This window comes from Ailuropoda melanoleuca, chromosome 4 (assembly GCF_002007445.2).
Source record: "Ailuropoda melanoleuca isolate Jingjing chromosome 4, ASM200744v2, whole genome shotgun sequence".
NCBI classification, from domain to species: domain Eukaryota; kingdom Metazoa; phylum Chordata; class Mammalia; order Carnivora; family Ursidae; genus Ailuropoda; species Ailuropoda melanoleuca.
The window spans coordinates 28,291,978-28,313,786 of NC_048221.1; positions in this window are offsets into that span (position 1 = coordinate 28,291,978).

The window sequence follows — 21,809 nt, forward strand, 5'->3', positions numbered from 1 at the left end:
TCAAAAAGAAAAGAAAAAGGACCCAAATAAATAAAATCACAAATGAGAGAGGAGAAATAACAACCAACACCACAGAAATACAATTACAAGAGAATATAATACAAAACTATATCCCAACAAATTGGACAACCTGGAAGAAATGGATAAATGCCTAGAAACATATAAACTACCAAAACTGAAACAGAAATAGAAAACTTGAACAGACCAAAAACCAGTAAAGAAACTGAATCAGTAATGAACAGACCAATAACCAGTAAAAAAATTGAATCAGTAATCAAAAATCTTCCAGGGCCAGATGGCTTTGTAGGTGAATTCTACCAAACATTTAAAGAAGAGTTAATACCTATGCTTCTCAAACTATTCCAAAAACAGAAATGGAAGGAAAACATCCAAATTCATTCTATGAGGCCTGCATTTACCCTGATACCAAAACCAGACAAAGACTCCACTAAAAAAGAGAACGACAGGCCAATATCCCTGATGAACATGAATGCAAAAACTCTCAATAAAATACTAGCAAATTGAATCCAATGGTACATTAAAAGAATCATTCACCATGATCAAGTGGGATTTATTCCGGGGTTGCAAGGGTGGTTCAATAGTCACAAATCAATCAATGTGATATATCACATTAATAAAAAAAAAAAGGATAAGAACCATATGATCCTCTCAATAGATGCAGAAAAAGCATTTAACAAAGTACAACATCTATTCATGTGAAAAGCCTCAACAAAGTAGGGTTTGAGGGAAGAGATATCAACATAATAAAGGCCATATGTGGAAAACCTACAGCTAACATCATCCTCAATGCAGAAAAACTGAGAGTTTTCCCTCTACGATCAAGAAAAAGATGGGGATGTCCATTCTGACCACTGTTATTTAACATAGTACTAGAAGTCCGAGCCATCAGCAATCAGATAACAAAAATAAATAAAAGGCATTCAAACTGGCAAGAAAGAAGCAAAACTTTCACTAATTCCAGACAGCATGATACTCTATAGAGAAAACCCAAAGGACTTCACCAAAGAGTTTCTAGAACTGATATACGAATTCAGGAAAATTGCAGATTACAAAATCAACGTACAGAAATCTGTTGCATTTCTATATATGAATAATGAAACAGTGGAAAGAGAAGCTAAGGAATCAATCCCATTTACAATTGCACCAAAAACCATAAGATACCTAGGAATAAACCTAATCAAAGAAGTAAAAATCTGTACTCTGAAAACTATAAAACACTGATGAAAGAAACTGAAGATGACACAAAGAAATGGAAAGTCATTCCATGTTTATGGGTCCAAAGAACAAATATTGTTAAAATTTCTATACTACTCAAAGCAATCTACACATTTAATGTAACCTCTATCAAAATGCCAACAGCATTTTTCACAGAGCTAGAATAAACAAGCCTAAAATTTGTATGGAACCACAAAAGACCACGAATAGCCGAAGCAACCTTGAAAAAGAAAAGCAAAGCTGGAGGCATCACAATTCCAGACTTAAAGTTATATTACAAAGCAACCGTGATCAAGACAGTATAGTACTGGCACAAAAACAGACACCTAGGTCAATGGAATAGAACAGAAAACCCAGAAATGAACCCACAATTATACGCTCAATTAATCTTCAACAAAGCAGGAAAGAATATCCAATGGAAAAAAAGACAGTCTCTTCAACAAATGGTGTTGGGAAAACTGGACAACTACATGCAAAAGAATGAAACTGGACTACTTTATTACACCATACACAAATATAAATTCAAAATGGATTAAAGACCTAAATGTGAGACAGGAAACCATTAACAACTTAGACGAGAATATAGGCAGTAACATCTTTGACATCAGCAACATTTTTCTAGATATGCGTCCTGAGGCAAGGGAAACAAAAGCAAAAATAAACTATTGAGGCAAGGGAAACAAAAGCAAATATAAACTATTGAGACTTCATCAAGGTAAAAAGCTTCTGTACAGTGAAGGAAACAATCAAGAAAACTAAAAGGCAACCTATGGAATGGGAGGAGATACTTGCAAATGTCTGATAAAGGGTTAGTATTCAAAATCTATAAAGACCTTATAAAACTCAAAACCCAAAAAACAAATAATCCAGTTAAAAAATGAGCAGAAGACATGAATAGACATTTCTCCAAAGAAGACATACAGATGGCCAACAGACACATAAAAGATGCTCAACATCACTCATCATCAGGAAATACAAGTCAAAACTATAATGAGATACCACCTCACACCAGTCAGAATGACTAAAATTAACCACATAAGAAACAACATGTGTTGGTGGAGGATGTAGAGAAAGGCAAACCCTCTTACACTGTTGGAGGGAATGCAAACTGGTGCAGCCACTCTGGAAAACAGCATGGAGGTTCCTCAAAAAGTTAAAAAATGGAGCTATCCTGTGACCCAGCTATTGCACTACTAGGTATTCACCCAAAAAATACAAAAATACTGATTCAAAGGAATACATGCACCCCAATGTTTACAGCAGCATTATCAACAATAGCCAAATTATGGAAAGAGCCCAAATGTCCATCGACTGATGAATGGATAAAGATGTGGTGTATGCACACACACACACACACCCTAGACTATTACTCAGCCATAAAAAAATGGAGTGAGAGAGTATTATGCTAAGTGAAATAAGTCAGTCAGAGAAAAACAAATACCATATGATTTCACTCCCATGTGGAATTTAAGAAACAAAACAAATGATCATAGGAGAAAAAGAAGATAGAGGCAAACCAAGAAACAGACTCTTAACTATAGAGAACGAACTGATGGTCACCAGAGTGGAGGTGGGTGGGGGGATGGGTTAAATAGGTGATGGGGATTAAGGAGGGCACTTGTGAGGAGCACCAGGTATTGTACGTAAGTGCTGAATCACTAAATTGTACACCTGAAACTAATATTACATTGTATGTTAACTAACTGGTGTTGAAATAAAAACTTTTTAAAAACCCCGCCTTAAGTAGTTTCTACTAACACTGATCAAATAAGTAAATATATTGTAAATAATAAGACACAGGCCATTCACTGTTGGACAAAAGGCCATTCACTGTTGGACAAAAGGCTTTAGGGGGAATTCAAATAAGTGGTTAATGCTATCATAGCAATGTTAATTTCCTGGTTCAGACTGTTGCATTGTGATTATATAAGATATTAACATTAGAAGAAGCAGGGTGAGGAATAATCAAACTTTCTGGACTATATTAAAAACTTTTCTGTAATCTAAAATTAGTTCAAAATGCCACTGTCTCATGGCACATTCTTTTAAAGCTATACTCTTAGAATCTAAATAGGTGATAAAATTTCACCAAGAAGTTCACGGAGTGTAACATATTAATAGCTTGCTGTGTTATTCAGAATCACAGACATTACATTTGGGATATGAGCTTGGCAGTCACAGTCCATCGTTCTCCTCTTGAGGAATCCCCTTGATATTGTCCCTGACAGCCTAAAGCCTTTGCTGGGACATCTCCGGGGACTGCAGTGTACCACTGCTCCATAAATGAATTGTGGAAGAAGAGCTTGAATTGCTAGAAATGTCCTCCTCTTTCTAACCACCAAACCGAAATCGATCTCTTCTTGATTTTCTGGACCCACATGGTGACACTTCGATACATAAAGAATCATCACCATTCCTCCTGTTGTTTTTCTTCTTTGAGCAAAACATCCTCAATCCCTCACCCTTTCCAGCTGACATAATGATGTTCTAGCAGGGGGCTCTGATGCTTTGACATGGCCATTTCTGAATTTTTTCTTCAACAACAGAACTCTTCTTCAAAGAAATTCTTATGGAAGTCAGTATGTAAAATAGATATAAGTAAAATCCCTTTGCTGAAGGTAGTGGGGGAGGGGCCTGAGGACTATCCACTTCCAGCACCCCCTCCAGTCCCTACTGGTCCTTGAAGTACATCCTTGTAACTTTAAAACTTCCAGAATATGTCATAAACTCCTCCTTAAACCAAAAACAAACTTTTCCGGGCACCTGGGTGGCTCAGTCGTTAAGCGTCTGCCTTCAGCTCGGGGCATGATCCCATGGTCCTGGGATCGAGCCCTGCGTCCGGCTCCCTGCTCCACTGGGAGCCTGCTTCTTCCTCTCCCACTCCCCCTGTTTGTGTTCCCTCTCTTGCTGGCTGTCTCTCTCTCTGTGTCAAATAAATAAATAAAATCTTAAAAAAAAAAAAAAAACTTTTTCTTAAACCAAAGGTTTGAAAAAACATAGAAACCTAATATCCCGAGGCAGGTTTGTGAGGGAGAAGTTTTGGGGTATATGCTACCTACCATGCCCAAATTATGCCATGTGGACTATCCCTGACTGTGGGGTGACACATGGTGGTGATTATAACAACAACAAAGGCTTTACATGTATTAATTCAAGGACCAACTGATGCAGGTATTGGGATCAACCCACTTTATAGACAAGAAAACAGAAGCATGAAGGCAAACCAACTTATTCAAGGTCAATAGAAGTGACAGAACTATGCTTTTAACCTAGATCTCTCAGATTCTCAACCATGCCCTTCACCACTGTACTCTCCTGCCCTTCTGGAACAGAAACCCAGAAGGATGATGTGACTCCAGCCCTCTCATCTCTTGAACACTAGTTACTTTACAATTTGGAAGTTGTTCTGGAGTAGATTCAATAGGGAATCCATCATAAACAGTGCATCTCTGACATCAATGCTCTACAATTACAACCCGCATCCCTTCCCTTGGATATACCTAAGTTTGTTTATTGTTTTAAACATTTTATTTATTTATTTCACAGACAGAGCAAAAACAGGGGAGCAGCAAGCATTGGGAAAGGGAGAAGCAGGCTCCCTGCTGAGCAGAAAGCCCGACATGGGGCTCGATCCCAGGATCCAGAGATCATGACCTGACCCAAAGGCAGACACTTAACCAACTGAGCCACCCAGCCGCCCCATGGATATACCTAAGTTTAAACGGCATTACCTGGCAATGTACTTCTCTGAGGTCCTGAGGATTAAGGACTCTTAGAATGGCGGGTCTATACACAAGGGTGGTCTCCAGACATGCTCAGGTGGATGCCCAGCAGGGTGGTGGTTCACACCAAGACCAAGAGCCACCTGTGGTTCTGACCTGTGGCTGTTTTATCCTTCACGCAGGGCAGATGCTTCATGAGCCTTAGTCGGAAGCCTCTCTTCCCCAAGCAAGGGCTGGGATGGCAGTTATCTGTTGTTACTGCCTGTCTGGCATCTATGCTCCCTTTGCTGATAATAACACATGTTTCCTTTTGATGGAAAGCTCCCACACCCACCCTTGAGTATTTGGGGTTTGGGTCTCCACGTCTCACTTCCCCAGCTCTACCCCACCGCGGATACCTGGCTGAGCAATCAGCAGATTCCCACTTCCATGCGATCCAAGCTAGAGCAACGAGACCCAATGGCAGGACAGCTGTTAGAACCACTAGAGAAGACATCTCCCTTTTCCCTAGGGCTTCTCAGTAGAGAAGTTGTAAATTCAGCAACCACCTTGTCACCGGGAGACTACCAGCCGGATGTTGAAGCCAAGGAGAGGGGGGGGAAAGCCAACAGATAAAAAGAAACAGATTTCCAGAAATCTTCTCAGACACAGCATCCCGCTGTGCCTAGGGAAAGACTTGTTACATTTATGCAAACTTATTTTTTTTTCCCTTAGCACCAATCTAACACACTATGTATTTTACTTATTTGTCTTATTTATTTTCTCTCTCCCCAACGAAAAGGTAAACACCATAAAGGCAAAGCTTTTGCGTATTTGTTCATAGCTCTATCTGGAATGGTCCCCGGAATGACCCTGGAACATAGTCAGTGCTCAATAAATATTTGTGGAATGAATGAACGAAAGAACATCAAGTGAAATAGTTCTAAATGCTTTTGACCGTTACAAAAACGGCCCTTCTAGAGAGAAACAGGATGGAAACTTTCCCTGTGACCTAACATGAGGCAATTTCTCTCTCAATGTCAAATATCCATTCAATAAACATTTATTGAGCATTTACCTATGGTAGTCACTCTGCTAAACACAACGATAAATAAAATTGAAGTCCCTGCTCTCCAAGAGCTCTGTCTGCTGCTACCAGTCCTCCCCAATAGCAAGTAAACACGGTGGGAGAACCACTAGTTTTGGAGTATGAACATAACATCCAACCACAGGAAGACAGGGTGCTGTCTCTCTCTCTCCATCGCCATCTGTCTCTCTGTCTCTCTCCCTCATTACAGGCTGGCCTGCAAACTCAGAAGGAGGAGTCAAATACCCCAGTGTGGAAACTGGCTACACAAGTTAAAAAGACAAAGATGCAGCTTAATTAAGAGACTAGGAGAAATAACAACTTAAAAAAAAAAACCCTCAATAAAAACTAAACTCAAGTTTACGTGGCAGTGGTGAAGCTGACTCAGTACCTGACATCCACTCCCTTTAGGTTGCAGGGAAGCTACTGCTACTAATTTGAGAAGATTGTAGGGATACATGTAGCAGTGAGGGAGACAGGAGTCTCAGAACAAACAGTAGGTCTGACTAACTGTCTTCATAGGGCCGGACTGTGGCTCGTTCAGGTTCCAAGGCTCTTAGCCACCTGTGTATCTTATGGTTTCCTCAATGGGAGCCTGAAGAGGTCGCCTCCTAGAGGCTGCTGTTAGCATGACAGCCACCCTTGGTTTGCTTCTCTTTTTCCTTCCTTTCTCCCTTTTGTCCCTCCTCTACACTCCCTTCCTTCTTCCCTTCCCTTCCTCTTTCCTTATTTAGCTTTGTTATTTATAATTGACATTTAAAATTCAGAGTATAAGTTTTGACATATGTTTACACCCACGAATTCACCAGGATCAAAAGAGTAAACATATCTGTCACCCCAAAATTTTCTAAACCCCTTCTTAATCTTCTTCCCTGCCCCTCTCCACTCCCACCCTCAATCTTCAGCAAGATTGCTGATATGCTTTATGTCACTATAGATCAGGTCATATTTTGTAGAATTTTTAATAAAAAGGATCATACAGTATGTATGATCCTTTTCTTTGGTTTCTTCTGCTCAGCATGCTGATTTTGAGATTCATCCATGACATTGGAGGTCTTTTTTTTTTAAAGATTTATTTATCTGAGAGAGAGGACGCGCGCCTGCACATACATGAGTCTGTGTGCGTGCACACAAAAGTGGGGGGAGGGGCAGAGGAAGAGCATCTCAAGCAGACTCCCCGTGAGCGTGGAGCCCAATGGGGGGCTTGATCTCACAACCCCAAAATCATGATCTGAGCTGAAACCACGAGTCAGACACTCAACTGACTGAGCCACCCAGGTGCCCCAACAGTCTACTAAGCTGTATTCCACCATATACACCATAATTTGTTTATCCATTTACCTGTTAATGGATATTTGGATTTTTTTTTTTAAGATTTATTTATTCAACAGAGATAGAGACAGCCAGAGAGAGAGGGAACCCAAACAGGGGGAGTGGGAGAGGAAGAAGCAGGCTCATAGCAGAGGAGCCCGATGTGGGGCTCGATCCCACAACACCGGGATCACACCCTGAGCCAAAGGCAGATGCTTAACCGCTGTGCCACCCAGGCGCCCCTGGATTTTTTTTTTTTTTTTAGTTTTTAGCTATTATGAATAAAGCTGCTGTGAACATTTGTGTACAAGTTCCTTATAGACCTATGTTTTCATTGTGATTGGGTAAAAAAAACTAGGAGTAGCATGGATGGTCTTATACTAACTGCATATTTAAGGGGTTTTTTTAACCTGCCAAACTGTTTTCCAAAGTGGTTGTGCCATTTGACATGCCTGCAGCAGTGTATGAGAGTTTCAGCTGTCCCATGATGGTATGTCCATCTTTTTAATTTCAGCCATTCTAATAGGTGTGATGTAAAGCATTTACTTGTGGCTTTAATTTGTTTCTCTTTAGTAAATAATAATGGCCAGCATCTTTTTGTGTGCTTAATTTGCCATCCATATATCTTAGGTGGAGTGTCTGTTCAAATCTTTGCCCACTTTTTTATTAGGTTGTTTGTTTTTCTTACTGTGTTTTAAGAATTCTTTGTATATTGTGTGCCTGGGTGGCACAGTGGTTAAGCATCTGCCTTCGGCTCAGGGCATGGTCCCAGCATTGTGGGATCGAGCCCCACATCAGGCTCCTCCGCTATGGGCCTGCTTCTTCCTCTCCCACTCCTCCTGCTTGTGTTCCCTCTCTCGCTGGCTTTCTCTATCTCTGTCAAATAAATAAATAAAATCTTTTTAAAAAAAAGAATTCTTTGTATATTCTAGATACAAAATTTTCCTCATATATATGATTTGCAAATATTTGCTCCCAGTTGGTGGTTTACTTTCTCATTCTTTTAACTGCATTTTTAAAATAGCAGAAAAATTTAATTTTTAAAAATATTTTATTTATTTATTTAAGAGAGAGCACAAGCTGGGGAGGGGGATACAAAAGGAGAGGGAGAAGCAGGCTCCCTGCTGATCAGGGAGCCAGATGCAGGGCTCGATTCCAGGACCCTGAGATCATGACTTCAGCTGAAGGCAGATGCTTAACTGAGTGAGCCACCCAGATGCCCCAGAATATTTTAATTGATGAAGTCCAATTTATTAACTTTATTATGGTTTGTGCTTTTGATATTATATATAAAACATCTATCTAACTCAAGGTCACAAAGATTTCCTCCTGTTTTCTTATAGAAGTGTTACGGTTTGGGGGTTTACATTTAAATCTATGGATCACTTTGAGTCAATTTGGGTCTATAGTGTGAGGTATGGATTGGGGTCCACTTCGGTGCATACAGATATACAATCATTCCAGCACGCTTTGTTGGGAAAACTACTATTTTTCCATTGAACTGCCTTTGGAATGGCCTTTGTCAAAAAAAATTCTTTTGATTGGGGTGCCTACGTGGCACAGTCAGTTAAGTGTCTGACTCTTGGTTTCTGCTCCAGGATGTGATCTCAGAGACGTGAGATTGAGCCCCACGTTCTACTCCACACTCAGCGTGGAGTCTGCTTGAGTTTCTCTCTCTCTCCCTCTCCCCCTTTCTCCCCTCCCCGTGCTCATGCGCGTCCACTCTCTCTCTCTCCCCCTAAAAATAAATAAATAAATAAATGTTTTCTTTTTAAAAAACTGTTGACTATGTGGGGGTCAATTTCTGGACTCTGTATTCTGTTCCATTGATCTATTTGTCTATCTTGGCACCAATCCCACACTGTCTTGATTACTATAAGACTATAAGTAAGTCTTATAACATCTGGTAATATTAGTCACCCAATTCCTTTTTTATAAAGTATGATTATGATTATTATTATTATTTTGGCTCTTTAATAAAAAAGTCTGTTGGAATTTTAATTGGGATTACATAGACTGTATAGTTTCATTTAGGGAAAATCAGTGCTTTAACAATGAGTCATTCAATTCATGCCTTTTATTTATATCCTCTCCAGCTCCTCTCAGCAATGTTCTGCAGTTTTCAGTGTACAGGTCTGGAATATCTTTGGTCAAATTTATGCCTAAGGATTTCATTTTTTCTGATGCTGTCATAAATAGCATTGTTTTGTAATTTTACTTTCCAATTGTTTGTTGCTAATGGAGTTTCTTTTGTTTCCTTTCTATTTAGAGCAGATCTCATAAAGACAGGCCATCTTGCAAGGCGTTATCCTGAGTGGTTGTCTTCAGAGAGGGATCAGCCCAGTCTAATCATCTGTAGCTAAGAGTCCAGAGTCATTTGGTAGAGAGCCTGCCCCTTGACCACCTGAAGGATTAGCCTACAGTCACAGACCCTCAGCAAGGATACCCCTTGATCAACCCATTCCATACACAGGATGAAATTATCACTAACAAGCTAGTGAAATGATTTTAACCAAATGTTAATTTTGTGCTTTGAAATTTTGCCTAGGAAACATCACTATGGCTGTGGAAAGGGCCAGCAAAAGAGAATCTTGCACTAGAAGTTAAGTATTTATTTCTGTTGGCATCTCTAAATACAACCATATGGTTCTAGAGGCCAGTGTTACAAATTCCACCTACTGCAGGAAGATCTAATTCCTAGGAGACCATATATCTAATGATGTATCCCAGACCTTTAACTTGCACTCTGGTCTGTCAACAACTCTGCTTTTAACTGGTCTGCTAAGCATAGAAGGCAGGACAGTCCGCCGAAAGGATGAGTAAATAACAGGTATCTCCAGTGAACTCCTACTTTGGGGAAATTTAGAACTTTGCAACTAAGCCACTGCCCACCAAAACCAGGACGATGTTCAGTATTTTATAGCTCAGAAGAGGAGATAATGTTATGGAGAGCTGAGGAAGGCTTCACAGAGGATGCAGGAGGGTTCAGTCTGATTTTATAGGTGAGCAGGCATTACTTCACCAGAAAAGAGGACACAGAAGGAGTCTCTGTTTTTACCTATCCACTTCCCTGAAGAGCTTAGTGTGTTATGCTGGAAGGAAAATAGAGAAGAGGATGTGGTGGAGGGATGTGGTCGATCACCTTTTCCAAAGATGGCACATTTCTCATGAAGAGATGGAGTCTAATTCCCTGCCTTGGAACGTAAGTTGGCTTTTGTGACTATTTCAACCAAGAGAATATGGCAGACAAAATGTTAATTGAAGATTAGGTTACAAAATTTCATTTCTGCTCTTTTCCCCAGAACGCTCCAGGTAGAGCCCTGAGCGACCGTGTATCCACTCCCACTGCCCTGGGGATGCCATGTGGTGAGGAAGTCCAACCTTGTCACTTCAGAGACTGCATAGAGGGACCTGATACGACATAGAGAGAAATGGCTGGCCGGCCCGCAGCTGCTCCAGCTTCAGGCACCTCTGACTGCATGAGACACCCCCAGCCAAAACAGGCCAGTCGTGCCCTTTTCAAATTACTGACCCAAAGAAACAATGAAAGGGGAGCACCTGGGTGGCTCAGTCAGTTAAGTGTCTGCCTTCACCTCCAGGGTCCTGGAATCAGCCCCAGCTCGGCAGGGAGTCTATTTCTCCCTTCCCCACTGCTGGTTATCTCTTTCTCTCTCTCACAAATAAATAAAATTAAAAAAAAAAGAAGAAGAAACGTCAAAAGGTAAGGAAATTACTATTATTGCTTTAAGTCACTAAGTTTCGGGGTGATTTCTTACACACCAATAGATAACCAGAGAAAGGAGATAAGAAGTGATTCAGCTGTTTTCTTTTCATTTCATGTCAGATTTGGATTTTGCAGAATCACCAGACAGGGGCTGATTGGGACCTAGAGACAAGACTGACCCCCGCCCCAATGCAAAAGACATAGTCAGATTAAACCCAAGAGTAGGAGTAGAATCTAGATAGTTGGTCAGAAATATAGTAGAGGACCAGGCCCTACTAAACCTGGGGAACAAGACAGAATCACCATGCAAGCAAGGTTGCTGCTAAACTGAGAACCAAAGCAAGGACTCACACGCAGGGGGCAGAGGCAGGGACCTCACTACTCAAACCAGCGGCAAAGTCACATGAAAATAAACAAGAAGTGAAGCTTCAAGATGAACAAGAAGTGGGATTTGATGCTGAGTTGTGAAACTTTGACCGTAATGTTTCTCCCAACTGGGGAAGCTAGAATATTTTGAGCTTTTAGTGATGTGGGGCCTGTGATCCCACCTGTACAGTTTAAATGGAGGCAGGATCAAGAGATGGGTGCCAATCAGATTATTTCGTTCCCAGCCAGCCCTGATAACTGCTTATTTCCTTCCATCAACCCTCCCGTTAAAGTTAAAAGAGAGACCTCTAACAAAGTCTTAAAGAAAATAAAGTCAAAGGAGAAAGTGGAGGGGACTACGGGTGATAATCTGGAAGAGTCCACACCCACTGAAAAATCAAATTGGGTACACATCACTGAATTGGCAACATGTATCAAAACATGCCTGGAGAAGATTTTTAAAAAGACAGAACACCATGCAAACATATAAGTAACAGAAGAATGATTGCTTTGACAGTGTTTACATTAGCTACATCCAAACCTAAAAGGGGAACACCAACAGTCTAATTTTCCAGTAATTAGGTGAATTACAGATTACTATGGAGGCTGTTTTTAAAAATGGCATTTGATAACATGAAGAAATATTCCCGAGGTATTGTTTAGTTTTTAAAAAGTTCCTTGATGGGGCGCCTGGGTGGCACAGCGGTTAAGCGTCTGCCTTCGGCTCAGGGTGTGATCCCCGCATTATGGGATCGAGCCCCACATCAGGCTCTTCCCCTGGAACCTGCTTCTTCCTCTCCCACTCCCCCTGCTTGTGTTCCCTCTCTCGCTGGCTGTCTCTATCTCTGTCGAATAAATAAATAAAATCTTCAAAAAAAAAAAAGTTCCTTGAGAGCAGGTTCTTGGTCTCCATATTTTATTTATTTTTTTAGAGAGGGCAGGGAGGAGGAGAGAGAGAGAACCTTAAGCAGGCTCCACCCCCAGGGCAGAGCCCACCTCAGGGTTCAATCTCACCACCCTGAGATCATGACCTGAGCTGAAATCAAGAGGCAGATGCTTAACTGACTGAGCCACCCAGGAGCCCCAGTCTCTGTATCTATAAGCATGCAAGTAACAATTCCTTATACCAGCAGGTCCTCAAAAAATGTTGGTACAATGAATGAATCCTGTTGTTAATTTTTAGTGAGGCCCTACTACGTGCCCTCCACATGTAAAATGATTCCACCTCCACATGACCCTAGGAGATAGATACTATTATCATCCCTGTTTTGAACAAGTGAAAACAGTGGCAGAGGGATTAAGAAATTTGCCAAGTAAATAGTAGCACTGGGACAGGTAGGAACAGGCAGCCTGTCAGTTTTGTCTTTACCAAGACCATACCCCTAAATCATCAAGAAAAAAATTACCATTTATTAGGTTAAGAATCTTTGAGAACTAAGGGCAAGGAGAATAGTAGCAAAAATTTCAGAATTAAAGAGGAGTGGGAGGGATCCTAAGATAGCCTTTATTTACATTTTTAATTTTTTTTACTGGCTAGGGGAAATAGAGAAAGCAGAAGGGGGAAAAAGGAAAACAAGCTTGTTACTGGGTAATCTAGAATCATTACACAGGAAAGAAAGATTCCAGCAAAAATATTTTAAATGCATTATTCTGGGGTCCTCTACCTCTGGATCTATTTTATTTCCCTATCTGTATGCATTTGTTTCTGTACCTGTAACACAAGCATAATTTGTCATAAACTAATTTAGGTCTCTTCAGGCAATTAAAAAAAAAACATCAAGAATTAAGACGAAATGAGACTAGAGAAATAGCTGATCACCCCCTTCTCAAGAGACTGTGTCACGCTATTTCTCAGCTGTTTCCAACCTCAGGTTAAGACCCCCCAACTCTGAACCAGGATTGACGCTGCATGCACATTGGCCACTTGAAACGGGGAGAGCCATAGCAAGTTGTTCCTCCCCTCACACCCTTCCCCATTTCTCTGCCAGTACTGAGAATTTGGACTGAAGTGTGGGTAGTGATGAACTGGGAGATGTGAACACATAATCCCCCTCCCCTACCTTCTGCAGGTGCAGCGCCAAACATTTCAGCGCCGTGGGTTCCCCACACTGGCCAAGGCGGGAGAGCATATGGAGCTTCTCCTTGTGTTTCCATTCATTTCTCCCTTCTTTGTCGCACTCAGAAGGAAATGGGTAAGGTTAGATAAAATTGCTACTTAATAAGGGGTTACTAAGTTTGTAATTGCTCCCAGAGTGTCTTTAGAGTGATAGTCCGCTGGTAGGAGCCAAGCTTCCTTCAAAGAATATCGCTCAACTGCCCAAAGACTGCAATTCCATTCATTTGCGGTTGAGTTACACGCTAAAGATTAAGGAGCATCATTTACTAAAAGCCTTTTCCTCTCACCTCATCTCAAACAGGTCAGCAAGTTCAGAAGTTCCAGGTTTAAATCCTTGAGTTGTGGCGCGAACAGGTCCTGAAGTTAGGGCAGAAGTGACTCCAGAACCTTCTTTCGTACGTCAGAATTTCCTAGCACGTAGATGTGATCTTTGATAGGGTTGTAGGCAGATCACTGCACGATGTAATCTTTTGGAGCTTCCGAGACCTCAAGGATTACGATTATGTTCACGTGCCTAGTTCACAACGTAGGTCACCCAGCTGGGAGCGGCAGTTAGTTCCGCTGAGGGCTCAACTACCAGTATGTCTGTCTTCTCCCAGGACACAGGCATGGCCTGACCAGAAGTAAGTGCGTGGAAGTCCAAGAGGGTTGGGCACCGTCTGACTTGGCAGGCAGGTTTCTGCTCAAGTTAACACCATTCTCCCGTGGTATTAGCGCTTCTCTTGATGAAGACTGCGCCAGTTTTCCAATGGTCCCCCGCCCCCACCCCACACCTTATAGTTTTCCAGGCCCCCTCAAGGCTATGGCCTGAGGGTGCCAGGTGGAGACAGTGCAGGCCTCCCCATTTTCACAAGGATGCTCAGGGAACTGGTGTAGGGCCGCCATTAGAATTCCTGAGGTGTGGGGTGCCTGGGCGGCTCACTCGGTTGAGCCTCGGACTCCTGATTTTACCTCACGTCATGATCGCAGTGTTGTGAGATTAACCCCAGGGCCAGGCCCCTGGCTCCCCCTGATCAGGGAGCCTGCTTAAGATTCTCTCCATCCCTCTCCTTCCGCTCCTCCCCCTCTGGCGCAGGCTCTTGGAGGCGCATGCGCAGGCGCGTGCTCTCGCTCTCCAAAAAAAAAAAAAAAAAAAAAAATTCCTCAGCTACGTGCTCCTCTCTGTGGTGAAATTACCCGAACCCACTTCACCGGTTCACTGGTATCCACAGGGGAGTTCGCCCCACCTCAGAAGTGGGTGCAGTCAGACTTCTAGTGGCTCCCGCACATCCAGTCCTGGGACTTGCACTTCTTAAAGGAGGCAACCCGGCCGGTTCAGCTGTTTTCCCAGCACCGTTTCCGAAGCGCTTCAGTCAGGAGACCAACAAGGGCAAGGAGAACTTTCAGGGTGTCTGTGTCTCCAGGTAGGGGTGTCCAGGAGAAGTCTCCGATTTTCTGCACTCAATAGCTTCTGGGGACCCAGGCAGAATTAGGGGTTAGACCCCCCCCCCCCCACGCACGCACCTCCATCTTCCCATTCTCTATGGAATCTCGGAAGGGTTTTTTTTTCTTGTTGGGTTTTTGTTTTGTTTTGTTCTTTCTTTTTCCTCTAAAGCCCCCATTCCCGGGGTTTTGTTAGCTTCGGTTAAGCTGCTCTGTTCAGTTGCGATAGGCGAATTACTTTTGTTCATTTTTTTCTATAATTTATTCCCCAAGTCTTGGGGAACAGATTGGCTGTGGGTTAGCTCTCACGAAGCCATCTTCATTGGAGCACCATTCACAAGGGAAATAATACCATCACGTGCCATCATCCCTTTTCTTATATCCGTTCTGTGAACTGTCCACATACATTTTTAGTCCTTCTCTGTTGCTCACTGTGACTCTAGGCTACCACTCATGGTAAAGCTCACTGAGGGCAGGGACCTCCTATTCACCTCATCTTTCCAGGATTATGGACAGTGTCTGAAATAAGCAGGCAGTCAACAAGTGTTTGTTGAATGAATAATAGTGAAATGTTCAGAGGATGCAAACATTCAGAGAGGATTGTTTTGTTTTTTTTTTTTAAGATTTTATTTATTTATGTGACAGAGACAGCCAGCGAGAGAGGTAACACAAGCAGGGGGAGTGAGACAGGAAGAAGCAGGCTCCCAGCGGAGGAGCCTGATGTGGGACTCAATCCCGGAATGGCCGGGATCACGCCCTGAGCCGAAGGCAGACGCTTAACGACTGCGCTACCCAGGCGCCCCGAGAGGATTGTTTTTTTAATCATTACAAAGAGAGCTATGAAATTCAATGGGGTGCCTGGCTGTCTCAGTGGGTAGAGCATACAACTTGATCTCACGTTTGTGAGTTCAAGCCCCAAGCTGGGTGTAGAGATTACTTAAAAACAACAAAGACAGCTATGAAATTTGAGAGGAGGAGGAGGAGGTGATCTAGTGATTTGGCTTACACATTTCACTATTTACCATTACTAATAAGGATAATTAAACACTATCTGTGGGTCCACAGAAAGAAAAAGTAATAATAATGGTCAATTGTAAAGACCTGTTTGCAAGGACTTAAAAGTGAAAATGCTCACAGAATGATATTGAGTTAGCTTTATAGCCTCTTTCCTCAAGTTCGTTTGATTATAAGCAGTAGAAACCTACTCAAAATGGGAAACAAACAGTGATGGGGAGGGGAGGTTGGTGGAGGATAGGGTAACTGGGTGATGGGCATTAAGGAGGGCACGTGATGTAATGAGGGCATGTAATGTCATACACAACAGAGGAATAATTGAACTCCACATTAGAAACTAATGATACACTATATGTTAACTAATTAAATTTAAATGAAGTTAAAAAAAAAGTAACCTACTCAAAGTAGCTCGAGTGAAAATGGGAGGCGGGGATTCATTGTAATACTACAGTTATCTCACAAAATCCAAGAAGAGGAAACAAAGTTTAGCATTATGCAAACCAGAGAATAAAGAAGAAAACAACCAAAATTTCCCTACCTGGCTTTTCTCATTTCTGCATCTCAAAATCAGCTCCTCCCTCTTGCCCGGACCTGGCTCTCTCCACCTCCTCATCTTAGGCATAGTCCAGCAGTGATATCTTAAAATGTTAATTATAAATTTACTGTGCAACACAGGAAAATCATTCCTAGGTATCTAACCAGCAGAACTGAAAACATATGTCCACATAATGGCTCGCACACAAATGTGCATAATGGCATTATTCATGATAGCTAAAAAGTGGAAACAACTCACATATCAACTAGCAAATGGATAAACAAAATGTGGTGTGTTGATACAATAGAATACTATAAAAATGAGTTAAGTATTAATAAACGCTACAATGTGGATGAACCCAAAAAATATTAGACTGAGTGAAAAAAGCCAAATACAAAAGGCCAAGTATTGTATGATTCCATTTATGTGAAATGTTCAAAAAAGGTAAATCTGAAGAAACAGAAAGAGTAGATTAATGGTTGCCTGAGGGTAGGGTTGCAAACAAGAAGTGACTGCAAATGAGGGTTTCTTTGGGGAGTGATAAAAATGTTCAAAAATTAGATTGTTGTGATGGCCACACAACTGTATATTGATTAAAAATCATTAGATTATACACTTTTAATGAGTGTATTTTATGGTTAGAAAATTATACCTCAATAACGCTGTTCTTAAAAATCTATGAGACCAAAAATAGTTATATAGGTATGTTAGATAATCAAAACCCTTTGGCTGGTTTTTAATTTTATCGTTTTGCACCCAATCCTCTATTAGTTTCACATCCTCCTGGCAATCAAGCTTGTACAAAAATGATCTGAGCAGCATCAGAGGGGTCAACCAATTCATTGTGTGCTCTAAAGAGTAACAGAATTGTGTCCAGATAATGTCACCAGCTAAAGCTAAGATGATATTGGTCGGAGTAGCCTCTTCTTCATCTTCATGGCCTGGATGACCAGTACACCATTCCCTGCAAAATAGACAGTTTACTCATCTGGGGAGGTATTATACACGGTTATTATATGGGCTGTTTGCTTGGTCCAGAAAATAGAACCAGCGGTCATTCTAGGCACCCATAAAAACTATAATGTAATTATTTAATATAGAGTGTAACATCACTGTATGGAGAGTGATGAATGTTACATTCTTCAACAATACATATTGTGATGTTGCTTCTATAATCTCTTGAACATAAACTTGCCATGTGGAAGAGGTTAAGGCTGGAAATGACATAAGTATATAGGAATAGTCAAAATATTTCTCAGCCACCAGTACCCTCCTCTCTCCTAATTGATAAAGGAGGCATGATGTTGAATAAATAACAATTATAATAATAACAACAGTATCATAGCTAGATGTTTTGTAGATACTTTTCCAATTCAATAAAAAAAAAAAACTAATCTTATACATTTAGGTGACCTTAACTCCATCCTTGCCATTAACACAATGCTTGAATACATGATTTGAAGTAAGGAATCACCCAACTGGTCTACCCTTTTCCAAAAAGACTTGTGCTCTGGAAAAAAAAAAAAAATGTTCCAGTCTCCTAGATTGGTCATAAATAATGTAAGGTATGATTTAAAGAAAACTGACTCCTTTATTTTTTAATAAAGAACTGGATTACCTAGACAAGCTGATTGGTTAGTTAAAAGTTTTTAATGCATGTATAAATATGTATACATAAATGTTTGTATTTTCTTTCCACAACTTCTCCAGTTAGTTTGATATGGGTAACTTCTCTCTCATGATCAAATTAAGCCAATAAATGTTAGATTAATCTCTATGGTGAACCCCTAGCACTATAAAGTGCAATCGACAGAGAGTAAAATGATAGGAAATGTTAGTCAAGGAGATTTTTTCAAGGCAATAGAGCAGGGCCTATAGTCAGGTAGAAAAGAAAGGAATTAGCACCAAAAGAGTGAAAACACAAAAATACTTGCCATAGTCTCTAGAAACGCACAGGAAAAAAAAAATGGGTTAAGGATTCTTAAATGCAAAGTCAAATGATAAAATGCTTCCTAATTAACCAGAGCACCTTCTAGGTATTGATTATAACTTAGAAAAATAATAAAATTGTGCATCATAAATCAGGCAGAACATATTCCTTAAGGCATGATGGATGGAAAACAACGGGTTGAACTTATTAAAAGTTCATTGCAAAAAGAAAACATTTTCGATGGTAAGCTGTTTATACTTCCTGTTTATCATATGATCTTCCTAACTGAAATAGATCTTGAAACACATTTTTCAGAAGCCAAGATAATTGATCTTTCTGAATTAATAGGAGAAAAAGGGGGAAAAAATCAATCAGTCCAAAACATTACCTGACTCAATGTCTTAGGGATATAATGGGATTATAAATAATGAGAATTTGATACCAATTTTTTTTTTGGCTATAAACAGAATAAAGTCTGGAATTGAGGTTTCTGTCTTTAAGGGTTTATATGCAAGATATTTATCTTTATCTTGGTCCATTTAAAATATACCTGAACTTAAAATGGAAGAGCTGGAAATAATTACATTTTTGGAACTCTAAAGTAAGAAAACTATGCCTAAATAGTGTGAGAACAGAAGAATAAGTGTTCAAGAATGTGTGTACTACAAAATGGCACTAATTTGGATTAATGAGAATAAGGCCAGTCTAAATTAGTAAAATATAAACCGGAAAATATTTGAAAATAAAATAAATGTTGTTGTTTTTCTAGTACATGCCCCTGAAATGAAAAAAAAAAAATGGCTAACAAAGTGCTGGACCTTATGTTAGGACTAGTTTTAATTGGTGAATGAGACTCATTTCTAAATGTGCATTAATTGCTTCTTTTCACCTATATTAATCAACAAGTATTTACTGAGCTCCTTATTGCATGCCCACCCATGTGCAAAATGCTGGGAGGACACCAAAGGAACACAAGAGGACGAACATAAATCTGGCTGTCTTAGAGATTAATTTATAGACCAGCCTATATAATTAGAAACCAAGTATTTCTAAATAGTCAGGATCCCTAACATAATAAAAGAACGTTTTTCATAGAGGATCCTTTTTGTGGGCATTTATCATTGGCCTGTACTATCATTCAATGATACCCAGGAACTGTCAAGGAGCAAACAGTTCTGGAATATTTTCGGTCATTTTCACTTAGCATCTTCTCCAAACGCTGCTGGTCTGCCTTCGGTAGCAGCCCTCTCCCTTCTAATTCCCTGCTTATCTTCTCTATCCTTCTCTGTTGGGAAACCGATTGTTCCCCCATTTTATTTTTTTTAATCATTTTCATTATTTTCATCAAATCACGATTTCATAATTTCATTTTAGTGTATTTTCATCTTAATCATTTTCAAGGTTATCATTATAACAATAATAAAGATTTCTATGTGCCAGCCTCTATGTTCACCTGCTCAGGGGGACACCTTCTTTTTGACTAGTTCTTTTGGAAATAGCATCCAGATTTTACTTTGAAGAACTCCTTCCACTCTCCATACCTAAACACACACGCACACGCTTATAGTTCATTTGGTTTAGGCCAGTGGACATGTAATCCAGTCTGGGCTTCTCAAGGTATTCCATTTGCCTGACTATAGTCATCGGTCAGGGTTGGCCCCGGTTGATGCAATGAGAATTGGTTGTCCTTTGGCTGGAACTATTGGGAGGGAGATGGTCTTTCTTCCATAATGATTAACTGTAAGAATAATAATGTAAAACTGGAGAGGCCTCTTAAGAATGAGGCCAACACAGAAGAAAGCAACACCTAGAGATGGAAAAAGAAGCTGAATCCTGATGATATGAGGTTTCTTGGTTCAGCTATTCCTGAAATCTGCTTCTAGACTTTTCTGTTATCTGAGTCATTATAGCCTCTTATAGCCTCTTTTTTGCCTTTTCTGACCCTTGCAAATAGAAATACCTGCTTTATAAACAACTGTTTCATTTGATTTCTGTAACAATTCTCTGGGGAAGATATTGTAATTCTCTACATTTTATACATCAGAAACCTGAGATTCACCGAGATTAAGAACTTTGCCTAGTGACCCAACCATCAAGTGACAGAGCCAGGACGCAAATCCATGTCCATCTAACACCAATGTCCATGCTTTCAACCCCTGAGGTCATTTTCTGCCATGCCTCTTTTCTGTGTCGCCAGCATTTAATACAGTTCTGACACATACTCAGTTTTCTGTTAATGTTTTATGATGGGCTGGCATTAGAAGACGGAGGAACAGGCTTTCCTGCCTAATGGTCAAAGACATATAATAAAATAACGTGGAAGAAAATAAATTGGGAGTGGGGATGTAGGGGTTGGAGTGGGGAATGAGACAAATTTAGACTAGAAAAAGGAATTGGGGAGAATTCCCTGTAACTGGCCCAGTTAAATCCTTTAAAAACAGCTAATTCTCAAAAGTGGGTTAAACATTACCTGAACTATCTTACTTATCTCATTCTTTTACGTTGTAATCCCATACTTCATAGATAGTACACAGGTAGACTTCAAAATGCTTAAGCTTGCCCAAATTCCTACTGAGTAAAGGCAAATCAACATAGTCTTCTTCATATTCAAGACAAGCTTTTATGTTTTGCTATTATATCATGACATACCTTTTTTTTTTTTAAACTCACACCAGTTAATGATCTCAGAAGGTCCTACTTTCTGCTCATGTTCCAAGGGCTGTGATGCTTATCTGAGGACAGACCTCTCAAGGAGTTCAAAGAGAAATCTGCCCTCAGATATGCTCTGTGGAATTGTGTAGCAAGACAAGAAACAGCCTCCTACATGGGCATGGAGACACATCTGTCCTAATTAAATAATACCCCATGTCGCCTCTGGCTTAATCACATCACAGAGCACACCCCAAATATCATTAGCCCCAATGTACACACAGTCCTATGAGGACCAGCACCGCAGTGCTAGGCAAAAATGTGCAGTATGAAAATGGTTGCTAAATTATATCCTATATCCATGCCATGGATCTCTGCCAAGGATGGCTGACAAGCCTCACCTGGCTAGCTCGCTCATCCTTTGCAGGTCTGAGTCCATTAGGCAGATGATGGGGGAGTGAGGCTAAAGCAAACTGAAGATATTAAGACTCCATACGTCCATGAACATGGATGATTGCACAGAGATTCCATCCCAAGTGATAGCCCCAGAGGCAAAGAACTCATTGAGAAACTCCATAAATTGTACTGATTATTTAGCATATGTAAAATATGTGAAATCACACTAAGAGCTTCGGCTCACAGAAGGCTTGCTGTAGTCCTGACACTTTGCTAAGCTTCCTGCATTTCTCATCTCATCCTTCTTACTGCCCATGGGGGT